Raw genomic sequence first — 20837 nt, 5'->3', positions numbered from 1 at the left:
ATAGACTAGATGTTCTAACCTTATCTGGCTTCATGTATCATAAATGCCTAGAAGTACAAGGGCTGTTGTTGCCCAAAGTAGCCATTCCGTATCCACATTTTGCTTTTTCCGATTTAGAAAATTAAAGTTGAACTTTGGTTGCTTGGGCCGCATAGAATCTTGTCCCTTTTCCCCATGTCCTGCAAGCTTATTGTCTGTTCTTCCTCTGATGACAACTGCCTAACTATACTAGAGGCTGGTAGACAAAGCACCAATTTCTAACCAATTATGATTTCACACCTGTATGACATCATAAGAAACAATTAGCAAAGGAAACTGGGACTGATCTGTGTTAAGATTACATACAGCATGTTGGTACATGAACTACAAGTTAATATTGTAACCCCCTAGATTGTGATTTACAATAGAATAAAATGTTTTACTTGAAGCAGAACTCCCTGAAAAATGTCTCCCAATGGTGAATTTGCTCTCCTGTGAGCCGGCATTTCAGCGTTATTAGAGGAATGTTGGGCCTTAAAACAATAAATCTAAATCCTGTTTTTATTTTTCTGGCAATGGTCAGAAAAAAAGATATCTGATTGGTGGCTATGGGGCCCAGGGTTCCTATGATAACACTGTATTGCCAGAGCAACAGGTAGCGTTGTCACAGGTACACAGGCAAAGGATCACATCTCAGGTGAGACTAGTAACCTAGGTCACTCATAACAGCTAAAGAAATATATATATATATACATTTAACATAAAAAAATGTAAATATATTACACAGCCTTTTCCTATGGAACTATAGAGTCAGCCATGGAGTGTTATTTAAAATTCACATACTGTATACGCACGCATTGTACTAGGTGGATTGCTGAAATAGACTACATGTTCTAACCTAACCTGGCTTCATGTATCATAGATGTTTAGAAGAACAAGGGTTGTTGCCCAAAGTAGCCAATCAGTATCCACATTTTGCTTTTTCCAGTTTAGGAAATGAAAGCTGAACTTTGGTTGCCTTGGGCAACATAGAATTAGTATAATAATAATAATAATAATAATAATAATAATAATAATTACCTGTTCTGTCTCTTATTCCACATCTTCATGCTTCACCACAAAGTCCTCAACTGTATGAGACACAGAGCATCCAGTTCTAAGCAATTATGACATCATAAGAGAGGATGATGAAAGGATGCTGGGTAGGACACTATGTGATTACAAACAGTATATTATATTAGTACAGTATGATCATGTGGAATGATCTGCCTGTACCATAATGCTTTGATACATTTTGTCCCTTATTGTGCAAATTACAAATGAAGAATTATAGTTTTGAAGGAATTGTATGTGTGGGGCAGTTTGCTATAATCTACACTTTTAAGTAAAATGCAGAAATTCATCATGTACTACTTTCATACGTTGGTCCTACCCTAGTCATGCTCTTGAACTAGCCACTTAGGTATATACACACACACATGCACCTGCCCACAATGCCAAACGTACCAATACCTGGTGTAATAACCACAGTATCACTGTGCTTGATTGGCCAGCAAACTCGCCTGACCTAAACCCCATAGAGAATCTATTAGGTATTGTCAAGCGGAAGATGAGACACCAGACCCAACAATACAGACGAGCTGAAGGCCGCTATCACAGCAACCTGGGCTTCCATAACACCTCAGCAGTGCCACAGGCTGATCGCCCCCATGCCACACCGCATTGATGCAGTAATTCATGCAAAAGGAGCCCGACCAAGTATTGAGGGCATATACTGTACATACTTTTCATAGGCCAATATTTCGGTATTAAAAATCATTCTTAAAATTTGGCTTATATAATATTATAATTTTCTGAGACACGAAATTTTGGGTTTTCAGTAACTTGTTAGCCATAAGATAATCATCAACATTAAAAGAAAAAAATGCTGGATAAAGATCCCTCTCTGTGTAATGAATCTATATAATATATGAGTTTCACTTTTTGAATTGAATTACTGAAATAAATTAACTTTTTGATGATATTCTAATTCACTGAGGAGGACTAGTATATATATATATATATATATATATATATATATATATATATATAGCAATAAATCAATCCAAGTATGAGGGAGCACTCTTTGGTTGCTAATACTTAAGGCACTTGTCGTGTGTCTGGTGAGGATTTGCACCCTATACTATACAGGATAGTGCGGCTGTTCTACCTATTTTTGTATTTATAAAATAATATATTATTCACAGAGTAAGAAAACAAAGGGAATTTAAAACCTCCTTTTCACAGGGAGAACAATGCAATTTTTCAGTGAAATATACATAAAAAAAATGCGTTCTACAGTGCATATATAACATTGTCAAATAGTACTAAATACTACTATACAATAGTACTAAAATGACCAAATGATAAAATACTGCAATAATAGTGCTACACAACGCATTCATAATGATGCTGTATGGTTTCAAATAAAAATGCTATAAAGCACTCAAGTAACAGTGCCGAAATAGCGGTGAGATATGTGCCAAAATAATAGTCTCATACAGTGCCAACATAATGGTACTATACAGTGGTCAGTTAACAGTGCTATACACTGCCACGCACTGCCCAGATAACAGTGTTCATATAATAGTATCAGCAATAATACTACCCTTAGGGTATGTGCACACACACTAATTACGTCCGTATTTGACGGACGTATTTCGGCCGCAAGTCCCGGACCGAACACAGTGCAGGGAGCCGGGCTCCTAGCATCATACTTATGTACGACTCTAGGAGTCCCTGCCTCCCCGTGGAACTACTGTCCCGTACTGAAAACATGATTACAGTACGGGACAGTTGTCCTGCAGCGAGGCAGGGACTCCTAGCATCGTACATAAGTATGATGCTAGGAGCCCGGCTCCCTGCACTGTGTTCGGTCCGGGACTTGCGGCCGAAATACGTCCGTCAATTACGGACGTAATTAGTGTGTGTGCACATACCCTTAGTGTGCACATATAAAAATGGCAGTCATAGTGCACATCGCAAATGACTTCCCGTTGTTATTTGCTCTTAGCTGGAAGACCATATTTAACTGTCAAAAGCCAATTACTATTTCATTGTTTCTAATTAACAGATTAATATATTATAATGCTAGAACCCTACCGATCTAGCATTTTTTACCTATCCAGTGAATTGGTGAAAAATGCTGGAGGCTGGAATATCCCTTTAAAGGGGTTGTCCAGGATTAGGAAAGAATGGCTACTTTTTCCAAAAACAGCACAGGTTGTATGTGGTATTGCAGCTTGGCCCCATTTACTTCAATGGAGCTGAGCTGCGATACCAGACACTACCCAAGGATAGGTGTGGCGCTGTTTAGGAATAAAGCAGTTATGGGTTCTTTTTATCCTGGACTATTACTATAAGCCTTTCAGTACACAGCCATTATTTGAATTTTTGTTTTCATTTCTTGCATCGATAAAGCCATATGAGGGCTTGTTTTTTAGTGGGACGAGTTGTTGTTTTTCACTACACCATTTATTGTACCATATAATGTATTGGGAAACAGGAAAAAAAATATTTGTGGGGTGGAATAGGAAAAAAACTGTGATTCCTCAAACTTTTGAGGGGTTTCACTTTTACGGCTTTCACCGTATGGTAAAAATGGCATGTTAACTTTACGATTACAGCGATACCAAATTTATATATTTTTTTTCATGTTTTACAAGGAAAAAACTAATTGTTAAAAATAAAATGTGTGTTATGTCACCACATTCTGAGAGCCATAACTTTTTACATTTTTCTGTGAATTGAGCGGTATGAGCGCTTATTTTTTGTGGGGCAAGCTGTTGTTTCTATTGGTACCATTTTGGGCTACATAAGACGTTTTGATCACTTTTTATTTCTTTTTTTGTGGGATTTGATGTGACCAAAAACAGCGATTCTGGCGGTTTAATTTTTTATGGCGTTCCCCGTGCGGGTTAAATAATGGTATATTGTAATACTTCAGACTTTTAAGGCTGCGGCGATACCAGTTTTGTTTATTTCTTACATTACTTTATAGGACAAAATGGGTAAAGGTTTTTTTTTTGTAAATGTAAATTTGTATTTTTTGACACTACTAAAAATTTGTGAAACTTTTTTTTTTACTTATTTCATTAGTCCCCCTAGGGGACTTGATCTACTGATCGCTGGTACAATAACCAGCAATACTAATGTTTTGCATTTTGTTTTGTCATTTTTACAGTCTCCTGTTAGGCAGGGCTTAAGAGACAGTGGCGGATCCTCTTATTGGCGGTTCAGGCACCCGCCCAGGGCCCAAAGCTTCCAAGGGGGCCCATGGCCACCCGAACCGCACATAACTTAAAAAAACTATGCAGGGCTGCTGTCGGCCCCATTCTCGCGGTCGTCGGTCCCACCTGGTGATGAAGAGATTGGGCGGGATGTGCACGGGGTGTCAATTGCAGGGGCGAGCTAGGCCGGGAAAAGGGGGCATGTGGCCTTAAGGGTGCGCGACTGCACAGTGGGCATCACTCACCCACTGTGTAAGGGTCGGCACAGCACATCAGCTGTAGAGAGCAGACTGTCAGAGATAGTGATAGGCAGGTGCTGGAGTCAATCTCCCTGACAGTCTGCTCCTCTGTGCTGCTGTGCACTGTCCCTGACTGCAACTAGGAGGTGTAGGACCTGTGGTGTCTATATAGTAAAGATAGTGTAAGTCTACATAGTGTGTGTATAGTGTTTATAGTGTGTATAATGTAAGATTATATAGTGTGTGCATAGTGTATATAGTGTGTGTATAGTGTAAGTCTATATATTGTGTGGCGTGTGTGTATAGTGTTTATAGTGTGTATAATGTAAGTGTATATTGTGTAAGTCTATATAGTGTGTGGTGTGTGTATAGTGTGTATAGTAAAAGTCTATATAGTGTGTTTTTAGTGTATATAGTGTAAGTCTATATAGTGTGTGCTGTGTGTATAATGTAACTCTAAAAAGTGTATATAGTGTAAGTGTGTGTGTGTATAATGCACATAGTATGTGTGTGTATAATGCATATAGTATGTGTGTGTATAATGTAGTGTGTTTGTATAATGTAAGCATGTGTGTATATAGTGTGTGTGGTTTGAATATATAGCGCATGGTGTGAGTGTAAATTGTATATATAGTGTGTGTGTGTGTGTGTGTGTATGGTGTATATAATGTAAATCTATATAGTGTTCATAGTGTGTATACTGTAATTCTATATAGTCTGTGGTGTGTGTATGGTGCATATACATACCTCCCAACTTTGAAGTATCACAAAGCCACAGCAATTTCTTTTTTCTTTTAAGCCACACCTCTAATCCCACCCAATCCCCGCTTATACACACTCGGTTCAGCCCACACAGTATCATGCTCCCATAGTGCCTCCCACACAGTATAATGCCAAATAGCTGCCACTATACAGTATAATGCCCCATAGATGCACCCATACAGTATAAAGCCAACACAGATGCCCCCATGAAGTATAATGCCCAAACAGATGCCCACATACAGTATAATTCCCACACAGATGCCTGTACACAGTATAACTCCCAAACAAATACCCCCAGACAGCATAATGCCCCATAGAGCATAGTGCTCCCATAGCTGTCCTATACAGTATAATGCCCCCATAAAGTATAATGCCCACACAGTTTATCCCATACAGTATAATGCCCTCATAGCTGCCCCCTATAGCTTAATGCCCACATACAGTATAATGCCCCCAAAGCTGCCCCTAGTGCCAGTGCCCTTGTAGATAGTGCCACAGTGCCCATGTAAATAGTGCACCTATATAGTGCCACAGTGTCCATAGTGATAGTGTCACTCCCCCCTTGAAAATAGCGTTACTCCCCCCCTTGTAGAAAGCGCCATTGGGACTCCCTCTAGGAGCAGAATCCCCAGACAAAGCATATGCCGCGGATTCCGCTCCTAGAGGGAAGCCCTGATGTCACTGTCCATTTATGGACAGTGACGTCAGTAGCTACTCTTTGAGCGGAATCCCCGTTGCCAACTCTGGCCGGGGATTCCGCTCCAGGAAGAGCCCCTAACGTCAATGTCCATATATGGACAGTGACCTCAGGGGTTTCCTCTAGGAGCGGAACCCCCAGCCAGATCATCGGCAACAGGGATTCCCTTCATTCAATAGCCACTGACATCACTGTCCATATGTGGACAGTGACGCCAAGGGCTTCCCCGAGCACAGCGCTTAAAGTAGCGTTGTGTCTGGGGAGTCTTCGGCGAGTGGAGGAGCTCCCTCTGCTCCTCCGCTCTGAACTAATTCTGAAGTAGGGAGCTGATGATTCCCTGCTTCAGTATTGGGTTCAACTGAATCTGCATTCTGAGGACGCAGAAAGAGTTGACAGTGGGACATCCCCAAGGCTGCCCGGGACAGTGGGACACCGCCCGGAATCCGGTTAGCAGATATGCCTATAGTGTAAGTTTGTTTATAGTGTGTGCGTGTAGTGTGTGGTTTGAATAAATAGTGTGTGGTGTTAATGTGATTTGTATATAGTGTGTGATGTGCAAACACAAAAGCATACATCTCAAAAAGACCCTCATAACACAGTACAATGGGTACGGTGCCTCCGGATTAAATTGAAATAAAAGGGGAAGAATGGCCAGTAAAGAGGGAAAAAATGGCACTCGGTTAGAGGAATAAAGAATAAAAAATATTTTGATTAAATATAAATATTTCAGCTAAATTTGTAAGGTGATCCTGCATTAGAGAAAATGTCACACACGGGCAGGTAGGCACAATCCACAGCCACACATTTCATATATGTAAACACCAATACAATACATAAATGAACATCAATATTTCATAGAGTATTAAAAGGTAACTCAGATATGTACATCAGTATTATTTAGATGTTCAATTCATTAATAAATAGTATATATAGTGTGTGGTATATAGTGTGGTGTGTATAGTGTAAGTGTAGTCTATGGTGTGTGTGTGTGTGTGTGTGTGTGTGTGTGTACTGTGTATAGTACTAACAAATGAAAGATGGGCCAGTGCTCAGTGGACTGGGAGTCCGCTGCTGATACAATAATCCCGGCTCACTACTGCTGTAGCAGCCAAGGCAGTGCGGTTACCAAAAGTGATGTATAGTGTAGAGGTGTGTGTATGTAGTGTTTATAGGATAAGTGTAGTTGATGCAATGTATGTAGTGTGTGTATAGTGTATGTAGTGCGTTTAGTGTATACATTGTTTTGTTTATGTATGTGTGTGTGTGTGTGTGTGTGTGTTTGTGTGTATACTAGCAAATACCAGATGGGCCAGTGGGCTGGGAATCCGCAGCTGACACAATTATACCTGCTCACTACCGCTGTATCAGCCACAGCAGTACCGATGCCAATAGTACCCGACACTGGCCACTATTAATTGGATTTGTGGATTTGATTTACAGAAATTATGTAAACCAATTTCAATAGATGACGGCCACCATCACTTACCTCTCTTCACACCTCTCCACCTTCGTGCGCGACCGCAGTAGGTCCTTACACATCCAGCTGCAAACACACGGTCCTTGTGCTGAACAGCATCAGGACTTAGTGCGGCAGCGTCTGTAGGTAAAGAGGAAACAGCGAGCAGCTGGAAGTAAAATATGGGGTCTGAGGTCTGAATTAAAGGGGTTGGCCCATGAAAACCATTTATCACCTATCTGCAGGATAAGCAATAAATGTATGATCCCTTTGGGGGCCTCACTGAACACGAAAACAAGGGTTCCGTGTCCACTGTTTGAATCGAACGGCGGTCAAAATAGCTCTCTGACTTCACTATAGTATACTAGTCCTTCTCAATGAATTAGAATATCATCGTCTTAAAGTTAATTTATTTCAGTAATTCAATTCAAAAAGTAAAACTCATATTATATAGATTCACTACACACAGAGTGATCTATTTACAGCATTTTTTCCTTTTAATGTTGATGATTATGGTAACAGTTAATGAAAACCCAAAATTTAGTGTCTCAGAAAATTTGAATATTAAATAAGCCCAATTTCAAAAATTATTTTTAATACCGAAATGTTGGCCTACTGAAAATGTATATGCACTCAATACTTGGTCGGGGCTCCTTTTGCATGAATTACTGCATCAATGCGGCGTGGCATGGAGGCGATCAGCCTGTGGCACTGCTGAGGTATTATGGAAGCCCCGGTTGCTTTGATAGCGGCCTTCAGCTCATCTTCCTCTTGACAATACCCCATAGATTCTCTATGGGGTTTAGGCCAGGCGAGTTTCCTCTGGCCAATCAAGCACAGTGATACTGTGGTTATTAAACCAGGTATTGGTACTTTTGGCAGTCTGGGCAGGTGCCAAGTCCTGCTTGAAAAAGAAATCAGCATTGCCATAAAGCTTGTCAGCAGAGGGAAGCATGAAGTGCTCTAAAATTTCCTGGTAGATGGATGCGATGACTTTGGACTTGATATAACACAGTGGACCAACACCAGCAGATGACATGGCTCCCCAAACCATCTCTGACAGTGGAAACTCCACACTGGACTGAGAGCAACTTGGATTGAGTGCCTCTCCACACTTCCTCCAAACTCTGGGACCAGGGGAGTAACTAGGAAAGGCTGGGCCCCATAGCAAACTTTTGACTGGGGCCCCTCCTCCCCCGGGTGTCACACAACCCCCCCCTTGTAGAGAGTGCCTTTTTTACAAACCCCCCCTATTGATAACGCCATACAGCCCTCCCCCGTAGATAACGCCATACAGCCCCCCGTAGATAACGCCATACAGCCCCCCTGTAGATAACGCCATACAGCCCCCTTTGTAGATATCTACAGAGGGGGATGTATGGCGCTATCCACAGAGGGGGCTGTATGGCGTAATCTACAGGGGGGCTGTATGGCGTAATCTACGGGGGGGGGTGTATGGCGTTCCCTACAGGGGGGGTCTGTATGGCACTATCTACAGGGGGTGCTGTATGGCGTTATCTACAGGGTGGGCTGTATGGCGCTATCTACAGGGGGGCTGTATGGCACTATCTACAGGGGGGACTGTATGGCGCTATCTACAGGGGGGACTGTAAGGCACTATCTACAGGGGGGATTGTATGGCGCTATCTACAGGGGGGACTGTATGGCGCTATCTACAGGGGGGACTGTATGGCGCTATCTACTGAGGGGGCTGTATGGCGTTATCTACGGGGGGACTGTATGGCGTTCCCTACAGGGGGGTGTATGGCGTTCCCTACAGGGGGGGCTGTATGGCACTATCTACCGGGAGGGGCTGTATGGCGCTATCTACAGGGGGGGCTGTATGGCACTATCTACAGGGGGCTGTATGGCGCTATCTACAGAGGGGGCTGTATGGCGTTATTTACGGGGGGGGGCTGTATGGCGTTCCCGACAGAGGGGGCTGTCTGGCGTTATCTACAGGGGGGGCTGTATGGCGTTACCTACAGGGAGTCTGTATGGCGTTCCCTACAGGGGGGGTCTGTAGGGAACACCATACAGCCCCCCCTGTAGGGAACTCCATACAGCGTCCCCCCTGTAGGGAACGCCATACAGCGCCCCCCCCCCGTAGGGAACGCCATACAGCGTCCCCCCCTGTAGGGAACGCCATACAGCCCCCCTGTAGGGAACGCCATACAGCCCCCCCCCCTGTAGGGAACGCCATACAGCGTCCCCCCTCCCAAAAAAATGCGACCCACAGTGTATCCTAATAAAAGACATGTATCCCCTATCCACAGGATAGGGGATACATGTGTGATCACTGGCAGCGATAGGGAGAACGGGGGACTGAAAGTCCCCCGGAGTTCTCCATCACTAACCTCTGACTTCCGGCGTCTGCGCAGCTCACTAAAAATGAAAGGAGCGCAGGTCACGCATGCGCACAAGCGGGACCGGCGCTCCATTCATTTCTCCGGAGCTGCCGACACAGACCCCGGATGTCCGAGGTTTGTGATGGAGAATGTCAGGGGGACTTTCAGTCCCCCGTTCTCCCTATCAATGCCGGCGATCACACATGTATCCCCTGTCCTGTGGAGAGGGGATACATGTCTTTTGTTTACTGGCAGAGCGGGGAGATACCTCCCTGCTCTGCCGTAGTGTTCAGTGGCATCCCGCTGTAGTAGCCATAGCGGCTCCTAGCGGAGCCTCCGGCCATGGTGGGGGCCCGTGCCGGCGGGCGACACGGGCCCCCTCATGCCGCGGGCCCCGTAGCAGCCGCTACTGCTGCTACGGTGGTAGTTACGCCACTGTCTGGGACCTTCATTTCCAAATGAAATGCAAATTTTACTTTTAATCTGAAAACAGGACTTTGGATCACTGGGCAACAGACCAGTCCTTTCTCTCCTTAGCCCAGGTAAGACGCTTCTGACATTGTCTCTGGGTCATGAGTGGCTTGACAAGGAATGACTCCAGCCACAGTCCACTCCTTGTGAATTTCCACCAGATTCTTGAATGGCCTTTTCTTGACAATCCCTTCAAGGCTGCTGATATCCCTGTTGCTTGTTAACCTTTTTGTACCACACTTTTCCCTTCCTCTCAACTTTCCGTTAATGTGATTGGATACAGCACTGTGAACAGCCAGCTTCTTTAGCAATGTCCTTTTGTGGCTTACCCTCCTTGTGGAGGGTGTCAATGACTGTGTTCTGGACAACTGTCAAGTCAGCAATCTTCCCCATGATTGTGTCGCCTACTGAACCAGACTGTTGGACCATTTAAAAGCTTAGGAAACCTTTGCAGGTGTTTTGTGTTGATTAGCTTATTAGAGTGTGACATCATGAGTCTACAATCTTCAACTTTTGCCCAATATTCAAATTTTCTGATAGACTAAATTTTGGGTTTTCATTAACTGTTAGCCATAATCATCAACATTAACCCCTTCGCGCTCAGGCCAGTACTATTACGTCCTGCTGAGCGCATCGTTCGCGCTCAGCTCAGTAATAGTACTGACCTGAGTTAACACGGCGCCATCTTTCCCGGCGCGTGTTTGAGCTGTGATACCTGCTGTTTCCGACAGCAGGCTATCACAGCTTAGTGTGCAGGGACCGATCGCGGTAGTCCCCGCCGATTCTTAGGGGTTAAGCTGCCATCGCCGGCCTGCTACACGATAGCGGGCCACGATGGCTACTATGGCAACCAGAATCCTAACAATGGACTCTGGCTACGCCATCGACGGAAGCCTAGTGAGTCCTGACAAAGTGAGGACCCACTATGCTTGCTGTCAGCGAACAGCTGACAGCTCTAATACACTGCACTACGTATGTAGTGCAGTGTATTAGAATAGCGATCAGAGCTTCCTGCCCTCATGTCCCCTAGTGGGACAAAGTAAAAAAAGTGTAAAAAAGTAAAAAAAAGTTGTGTAAAAATAAGAAAATAAAAGATTTAAAAGTAATAAAAGTTAAAGTCCCCCCTTTTTCCCATATCAGTCCTTTATTATTAATAAAAATATATAAATAAACAAATAAACTATACATAATTGGTATCGCCGCGTCCGTAATGGCCTGAACTACAAAACAATGTTGTTATTTATCCCGCTCGGTGAACGCCGTAAAAGAAAATAATAATAAACCGTACCACAATCACAATTGTTTGGTCACTTCATCTCCCAAAAAATGGAATAAAAAGAGATCAAAAAGTCGCATGTACCGAAAAATGGTACTGATCGAAACTACAGTTCGTTACGCAAAAAATAAGTCCACGCACGACTTTCCTGATGGAAAAATAAAACAGTTATGGCTCTTAGAATAAGGTAACACAAAAAATAAATTATATTTTACAAAATGTATTTTATTGTGCAAACGCCATAAGACATAAAATAAAACTATAAACATCTGGTATCGCCGTAATCGTATCGCCCCGCAGAATAAAGTGAATATGTCATTTATAGCGCATGGTGAACGCTGTAAAAAAAATAGAATAACAAAACAATAGTAAAATTGCTGTTTTTTTAGTCACCGCGCCACTTAAAAATAGAATAAAAACTGATCAAAAAGTCGCATGCACCCCAAGAAAACTACAATGAATTCCTCAAGGTCTCTAGTTTCCAAAAAGGGGTCACTTTTGGGGGGTTTCCACTGTTTTAGCACCACAAGACCTCTTCAAACCGGACATGGTGCCTAATAAATTAAATTAAATTAATTAAATGTCACCTCTACTTTGCTCTAAATTCCTGTGAAACACCTAAAGGGTTAATAAACTTTCTATATGCTGTTGTGAATACTTTGAGGGGTCTAGTTTCTAAAATGGGGAGTTTCATAGAGGTTTCTTATATATGGGCCCCTCAAAGCAACTTCAGAACTGAGCTGGAAACTAAAAAATAAAATAAAAATGAGGCAATACTTCGCTTCTTACATTATACTAATAATGAGCTGTGCCCACCCCGAGGTGACCCCAGTTTTGACCGTTTGTATAAACGGAGACCCCTATTAGACCGTTTCAGTGCCCGGTTTACCAAGCATTCACCCCCGAGAAGTGTATTTCTATTGATGAGTCCTTGGTACATTTTAAAGGGAGGGTTCAATTCCACCAGTACCTGCCGGGTAGGAGGGCAAGGTATGGCGTGAAGATGTATAAGCTGTGCGAGAGTGCATCAGGGTATACCTACAAATTTAGGATATATGAAGGGAAGGACACCAGTATTCAGCCCCCAGAATGCCCCCCCTTACTGGAAGTTAATACAAAAATTGTGTGGGATTTGGTGCACCCACTGCTGGACCAGGGTTATCACCTCTACCTGGATAATTTTTATACCAGCGTCCCACTCTTCAACTGCCTCGCTTCCAGAAGTCCTGCGGCATGCGGCACTGCTAGAAGAAACCTGAGAGGCCTCCCTAAGACTCTGCTTGGGCAAACAAGAAGGGGTGAGAGCAGGGCACATTCTAGCAGCAACATATTGTGTGTCAAGTACAAGACCAGGGAGATGCCACACCAGTATCCATGTACCTGTACGAGGTACCAGTACAGAGACCCCCAAACCAGACTGCATCCTGGACTACAATAGGTACATGGGAGGGGTGGACTTGTCAGATCAAGTCCTGAAGCCCTACAGTACTTTTGGAGGCGAGGCCACACGCATCGTACCAGGGCAACACTTTTTAGGAGAAGTTCCCCAAACTGGCAAGAAGGGAAAAAGTCAAAAGAGGTGCAAAGTCTGCTATAAGAGGGGGATAAGGAAGAACACAATATATCAATGTGACGCGTGTCCCGAAAAACCAGAGCTCTGTGTGAAAGAGTGTTTTAAAATTTATCATCCATCCCTTTATTTTTAATTTACCCCAGTTTTACTCGCTCTGATCCACTTCGCACAGCTTACCCCTCCTCATCTTTCTGCTCTGAGCCCTGCTGTGTGCCCAGGCAGCTGATAACAGCCACATGTAGGGTATTGCCGTACCCGGGAGAACCAACATTACAGTTTATGAGGTGTATCTCTCCGGTGGCGCATGCTGGGCACAATATATCGGACACTGAATTGGCATATATGTATAGAAAATTGCAAATTTCACTCTGCCCCAACTGCTGCACATTATCTTTTACACAATACCTGTGGGGTCAAAATGCTCACTACACCTCTAGATGAATGCCTTAAGGGGTGTAGATTTTAAAACAGGGTCACTTCTCGGGGGTTTCAACTGTACCGCTACCTTAGGGGCTTCTGCGTACAAGACTTAGCACCAGAAAAGCTCCAGTAGGCCAAATGGTGGTCCTTTCCTTCTGAGCCCTGCCGTGTGCCCAGGCAGCTAATAACAGCCACATGTAGGGTATTGCCGTACCCGGGAGAACCCACATTACAGTTTATGGGGTGTATGTCTCTGGTGGCACATGCTGGGCACAATATATCGGACACTGACATGGCATATATATAGAAAATTGCAAATCTCACTCTGCACCATCTGCTGCACATTATCTTTTACACAATACCTGTGGAGTCAAAATGCTCACTACACCTCTAGATGAATTCCTTAAGGGGTGTCATTTTTAAAACGGGGTCACTTCTCGGGGGTTTCAACTGTACTGATACCTCAGAGGCTTCTGCACACATGACTTCCCAGTAGGCCACATGGTGGTCCTTTCCTTCTGAGCCCTCCCATGGGCCCAAACGGCAGTTTATCACCACAAATGGGGTATTGCCGAACTCAAGACAAATTGGGCAACAAATTGGGGTATTTTATTCCTTGTGAAAATAAGAAATTTTGAGCCAAAACTACCTCTTATTGGAAAAAATTATTTTTTTTTAAATTCATAGCCCAATTCAAATAAATTCGGTGAAAAAACTGTGGTGTCTAAATGGTCACAACACCCATAAATGAATTCCTTGAGGGGTGTAATTTCCAAAATGGGGTCACTTCTGGTGGGTTTCCATTGCTTTGATACCTTTGGGGCTCTGCAAATGCGACATGGCACCCGAAAACCAATCCAGCAAAATCTGGGCTCCAAAGAACACATAGCACTCCTTTCCTTCTAATCCCTCCCATGGGCCCAAACGGCAGTTTATCACCACAAATAGGGTATTGCCGCACTCAGGACAAATTTGGCAACAAAATGGGGTATTTTATTAGTTGTGAAAATAAGTCATTTTGAGCCAAAACTACATCTTATTGGAAAAAAGTTTTTTTTTTTTAATTCACAGCCCAATTCAAATAAGTTCTGTGAAAAAACTGTGGGGTCTAAATGGTCACAACACCCATAAATAAATTCCTTGAGAGGTTTTGTTTCCAAAATGGGGTCACTTTTGGTGGGTTTCCATTGCTTTGATACCTCTGAGGCTCTGCAAATGCGACATGGCACCTGAAAACCAATCCAGCAAAATCTGGACTCCTAAGAACACATAGCGCTCCTTTCCTTCTGAGTCCTCCCATGGGCCCAAACGGCAGTTTATCACCACAAATGGGGTATTGCCGCACTCAGGACAAATTGGGCAACAAAATGGGGCATTTTGTTCCCTGTGAAAATAAGAAATTCTGATCAAAAATGACATCTTATTGGACAAATTGTCATTCTTTTAATTTCACAGCCCAATTCAAATACGCGCTGTGAAAAAACTACCAGGTCAAAATGGTAACAATAACCAAAATTAATTCCTTGAGGGGTGCAGTTTCCGAAATGGGGTCAGTTTTGGGGGATTCCTACTGTTTTGGCACCTCAACACCTCTCCAAACCTGGCATGCTGCCTAAAATATATGCTAATAAAAAAGAAGCACCAAAATTTACTAGGTGCTTCTTTGCTTCTGGGGCTTGTGTTTTATTCCACGAGCGTACTAGAGCCACATGTGGGACATTTCTAAAAACTGCAGAATCTGGACAATACATATTTAGTAGTGTTTCTCTGGTAAAACCTTCTTTGTTACAGAAAAAAAATAGAATAAAATTGAAATTCAGCAAGAAAAATGAAATTTGCAAATTTCACCTCCACTTTGCTTTAATTCCTGTGAAATGCCTGAAGGGTTAAAAAAACGTTCTAAATGCTATTTTGAATACTTTGAGGGGTCTAGTTTTTAAAATGGGGTGTTTTATGGGGGTTTCTAATACATAGGCCCCTCAAAGCCTCTTCAGAACTGAACAGGTACCTTAAAAAAAAGGCTTTTGAAATTTTCTTAAAAATATGAGAAATTGCTGTTTATGTTCTAAGCCTTGTAACGTCCAAGAAAAATAAAATAATGCTCTAAAAACTATGCAGATCTAAAGTAGACTTATGGGAAATGTGAACTAGTAACTATTTCGGCTGGTATAACCGTCTGTTTTACAAGCACATGCATTTAAATTCTGAAAAATTCTATTTTTCTAATTTTTCTCTAAATTTTGCCATTTTTCACAAATAAACACTGAATATATCGACCAAATTTTACCACTAACATAAAGCCCAATGTCTCATGAGAAAACAGTCTCAGAATCGCTTGGATAGGTTTAAGCATTCCTACGTTATTACCACATAAAGTGAAATATGTCAGATTTAAAAAATAGGCTCTGAGCCTTAAGGCCCAAACTAGGCTGCGTCCTTAAGGGGTTAAAAGCCAAAAATGCTGGAAATAGATCACTCTGTGTAATGAGTCTATACAGTGGCCACCAAAAGTTCCGAAACACCCTCATAACTTTTGAACGGCTCGAGGTAGAGGGTTGAAATTTGGTGGGATTTAATGGGGTCATAAAATCTACCAGTTTATTGAAAAGAAAAAAAAACACCCTTGGGGGCGGTGGGGAGGTCGGGGTTAGCAAAATCTTAAATGGCACGGGGGTCGAGTGGGGCTCATTTGAAAGCGCTTTTCAATATGAAAACAATGCCGCTGAGATATTTAACTTTAAAGTTATCATTGTCATTATCGGCTACCGCCGGTGTTTGCATTGCCCAGAATGTACCGCTCGGGTAAAATCCTAAATGTGTGTGGGCACGTGTGCATGAGCGAGCTTAGGAATGTCACATCAAGGTGACTTTAAATTACGTATTATTACAATCGGTCTCGGCGATACAAAATGGACCTAGTCTATGAATTTCAGAGAGCGCTAATTCGGAGAGTAATTTTCATTTTTGTACATTTCTATTGTCATATCACAAAATGCATTTGACCGAAACGGAAAGGATCACTTTATTGATGAGAGGGTATGGCGAAGAAAAAATAAGATCCTATCAAGAAGTAGCGGCTTTATTCAATGCCACTTATCCTATCCGTGATCCAATTTCATTGTCAACTGTTAAAAGAACTGTTCATCGTTTCGAAACAAGTGGTTCAATTAAAGACGCACCAAGATCCGGAAGACCCAAACATGCTAGTAATGATGAAAAAGCTTTAGATGTTCTGCTCAATGTACATGATGACCCTTAGGGTACGTTCACATGCAAACTCAAAAACGTCTGAAAATACGGAGCTGTTTTCAAGGGAAAACAGCTCCTGATTTTCAGGCGTTTTTTGAGCCACTCGCGATTTTTGTGGCGTTTTTTACGGCCGCTTTTGGAGCGGTTTTCAATAGAGTCTATGAAAAACGGCTCCAAAAACGTCCCGAGAAGTGACCTGCACTTCATTTTCACGACCGTGTAAAAAAAAAGGCCCGTCGGAATAGAATGCCGTTCTTCCCATTGCAATCAATGGGCAGATGTTTGGAGGCGTTCTACTTCCGATTTTTCGGCCGTTTACGGACAAAAAACGGATGAAAATAGGCCGTGTGAACACACCCTTAAACATCTGTCTCAAATGGAGCACAACAAAATGATATCAGCGCCACATCAGTCCGTCTAATTTTGAGGAGGGATTATTATCATCCTTATAAAATACGTCTAGTTCAGGAGCTATCCGAAGATGATTATGACGGAAGAGTGGAATTTTGCGATACACTGATGACAAGAAGGGGGCCCAAGCTTGTGGAACAGCCCAGGGCCTATAGTCTACTTAATCCGCCACTGGGTCCTGGACTAGAGGAGATGAGCCGTCACTATATGCATATATACTTCCATTGCGATGCTGCCACCTAGTGGCCATGAAGCATTTTTATGTGTTGTTTTAGTCACAGGACCTTATATAGTTACATAGTTACATAGTTTGTACGGTTGAAAAAACACACATGTCCATCAAGTTCAACCAAGGGATGGGAAAGGGGAAGTGGGATGGGAAAGGGGAAGTAAAAAATTTCTACACATAGGAGCTAATATTTTTTTGTTCTAGGAAATTATCTAAGCCTTTTTTAAAGCCATCTACTGTCCCTGCTGTGACCAGCTCCTGCGGTAGTCTATTCAATAAATTCACCGTTCTCACAGTAAAGAAGGCTTGTCGCCTCTGCAGGTTGAACCTTTCTTTTTCCAGACGGAGGGAGTGCCCCCTTGTTTTTTGAGGGGGTTTTACATGGAACAGGATTTGACCATATTTTTTTGTATGTGCCATTTATATATTTATATAAGTTAATCATGTCCCCCCTTAGTCGTCTTTTCTCAAGGCTAAATAGGTTTAGCTTACCTGTGCTTACATGTTCTGAGCTGTGCAGATGCTCACGTCAGCAAAGCTCACTGCTATGTAACACTGTTCAGAAAATGGTGGCTAACCCTGTTTATTGCAGGCACCGGGAATACCGGCTCGGGCACAGTCTTTAATATTTACTTTAGTGTGCAAAAACAGTGTAGTATGGGCAAGTAATCAGTGTCGGAACATTGAATAACTTACAAAGGGGCTGTTTTTAAATTTGATAAAAGGTGAATGATCCCACCTAATGGGTTCTGGTGCAAGGGCTGCGACCCATAAATCAGCAACTATTGTGCCAGCAGGGCTGAGTAGGCCCTGAAGCCAGAGAGGGCCCATTGCTGTGGCGGTGCAGTGCAGGAACCTCCCCACAGATGATTGCTGTAAAAGAGGCAGCATTGGATGTAACAAGTGGAAGTTGCGTGAAGCCTCCCTGTTATTTAGTTGCTGAGACGATGGGTTACCCCTGTATCAGGGAAGAGTCTGAGCTCTGTCCCAAGGAAACCAAGCTGGTAAAACCCCATTTCCTGCATTGCCTGAAATTGCCGCCATTTTGTGTAATATTTTAAGTGACTGTGCCTATCTGCTAAGAACAGTTTTTTGTATTTCCTTTTGGTCGTTTTGCAAACATTACCGGCCTACTAAAAGAAACCTGCATCAAACCTGGGTTTCTTGTCATCATACTGCCAGTAACAATGCAAGGTCAAATACGTTACTCGCCCTCACTAGCCTCCCCTCATGCCAAATTTTATGGTCAAAAGGACCATAACAATTTTATTCTATTGGAAATAAAAGGTGGATTTCTGACTTTAAAGAACAGAGGGTAAAATAATAGACATGTTCCTCACCTCTGTACCTGAGATATGGTTGTGTTATACTAGATATTGTCTATAGAAGATATACATGTTAAAAACACATATATTCTGATTTATCCGGAAGATACTATCACACCTCTGCGGGTCTAGAACTCATATCTAGCCTGAGTGTTATTGTAAAGGATCTGCCAGGCACAGCTTCGGGGTTAACTCCCAGAACTAATCAGTCAGCACCTGAGAATACATCCCTGAGACTGACTCCTGCTTCCACCATTCAGGCTGGCAGGCTTAGGAGTGGGAGAGCCTATCGTAACCTGGCCAGACTCAGCTAGCTCCCGCCGTCGGTCTATTTAAGCCTGCACTTCCTGTCCCTCGGTGCTTGTTATTGCTTGTGTTTCCCTCCTTGTGGTTTCCTGGCCCAGCTACAGCTCCTGCTATTTTTGATCCTGCTCCATACAGACCCTGGCTTACCGACTACTCTTCTGCTTTTCGTTTTGTACCTCGCACACTCCTGGCTTGACTCGGCTCGTTCACCTCTCTGGTTGCTCACGGTGTTGCCGTGGGCAACGGCCCCTTTTCCTTGCTTGTGTTCCTTTGTATGTTTGTCGTGTTTGTCGTGCACTTACTGAGCGCAGGGACCGCCGCCCAGTTGTACCCCGTCGCCTAGGGCGGGTCGCTGCAAGTAGGCAGGGTCAGAGTGGCGGGTAGATTAGGGCTCACTTGTCCGTCTCCCTACCCCCTGCCATTACATAATAACAAGCCCATACCTAGTCTATCCCTGGTCCCTGACACCACTATGGATCCCCGTGAGACCCTGGCTCAGCAAATGCAGGGTCTCTCCCTACAGGTCCAGGCCCTGGCTCAGAGGGTCAACCAGCCTGATGCTACCCTGGTAGTTCCCCTCACCGCACCTCTTGAACCCCATCTCAAGTTGCCCGACCGGTTCTCAGGGGACCGGAGGGCTTTTCTCTCCTTTCGGGAGAGTTGTAGGCTTTACTTTCGTTTAAAGCCTCATTCCTCAGGTTCTGAGAGCCAGCGGGTGGGTATAATTATGTCCCGGCTCCAGGAAGGGCCCCAAGAGTGGGCCTTCTCCTTGGCTCCTGACGCCCCTGAACTTTCCTCCGTTGATTGTTTCTTTTCTGCTCTCGGACTTATTTATGACGAGACTGACAGGACTGCCTTTGCCGAGGGTCAGCTGGTGACCTTAAGTCAGGGTAAGAGACCTGTTGAGGAGTATTGCTCTGACTTTCGGAAATGGTGCGTAGCTTCTCGGTGGAATGACCCTGCCTTAAGGTGCCAGTTTAGGTTGGGTCTGTCGAATGCCCTGAAAGACCTGCTAGTTAGCTATCCCTCTTCTGACTCCCTAGACCAGGTTATGGCTTTAGCGATACGACTTGACCGACGTCTCAGGGAACGTCAACGTGAACGTTTATGTGTTTTCTCCTCCGACTCCCCCATGATGCCTCCCGAAGCTCCGTTGCTTCGTTCCTCCCCGAAAGATACAGAGATACCTATGCAACTCGGGGCCTCCGTGTCCCCCCAACAACGTAGAGAATTCCGCAGGAGGAATGGTCTCTGCTTCTACTGTGGGGACGACAAGCATCAAGTGAACAACTGTCCTAAGTGTAAGAATGCAGCCAGAGAGCTTCCGCGTCTAAGTGATCATCGGGGAGGTCACTTGGGCGCACAGGTATTTCCCGTAAATATGAAACGTACTAAGATCTTGCTTCCCTTTCAGGTCTCTTTTGGTGGTAGGTCTGCTACCGGCAGTGCCTTTGTGGATTCAGGGTCCTCTACTAATATCATGTCTGTGGAATTTGCTATGTCCCTTGCTATGCGTCTGATTGATTTGCCTAAACCTGTCCCGGTAGTGGGTATTGACTCCACTCCTCTTGCTAATGGTTATTTTACACAGCATACCCCTGTTTTTGAACTCCTTGTTGGCTCCATGCATTTGGAGCAATGCTCTGTACCGTTTATGCAGGGATTATCGTACGATTTGGTTCTAGGTCTTCCCTGGTTGCAGTTGCATAATCCTACGTTTGACTGGAATACTGGGGATATGAATGTTGTACGTCATGTTTTTCTGTTAATTCTATTTCTCCCCCTAAGGAGGCGAATACGCTACCAGAGTTTGTTCAGGACTTCGCTG

General features: G+C 43.6%; 1 long non-coding RNA gene across 6 annotated transcripts in view; it reads right to left on the bottom strand.

Annotated features, from left to right (window-relative positions):
- Window positions 1-20837, bottom strand: part of LOC142699153 (uncharacterized) — a 193206-nt gene that overhangs the window by 144102 nt on the left and 28267 nt on the right. The window lies entirely within an intron of this gene.

Source organism: Rhinoderma darwinii, unplaced genomic scaffold, assembly GCF_050947455.1.
Source record: "Rhinoderma darwinii isolate aRhiDar2 unplaced genomic scaffold, aRhiDar2.hap1 Scaffold_138, whole genome shotgun sequence".
Taxonomy (NCBI): Eukaryota; Metazoa; Chordata; class Amphibia; order Anura; family Rhinodermatidae; genus Rhinoderma; species Rhinoderma darwinii.
This window is presented reverse-complemented; position numbering and strand designations above follow the sequence as displayed.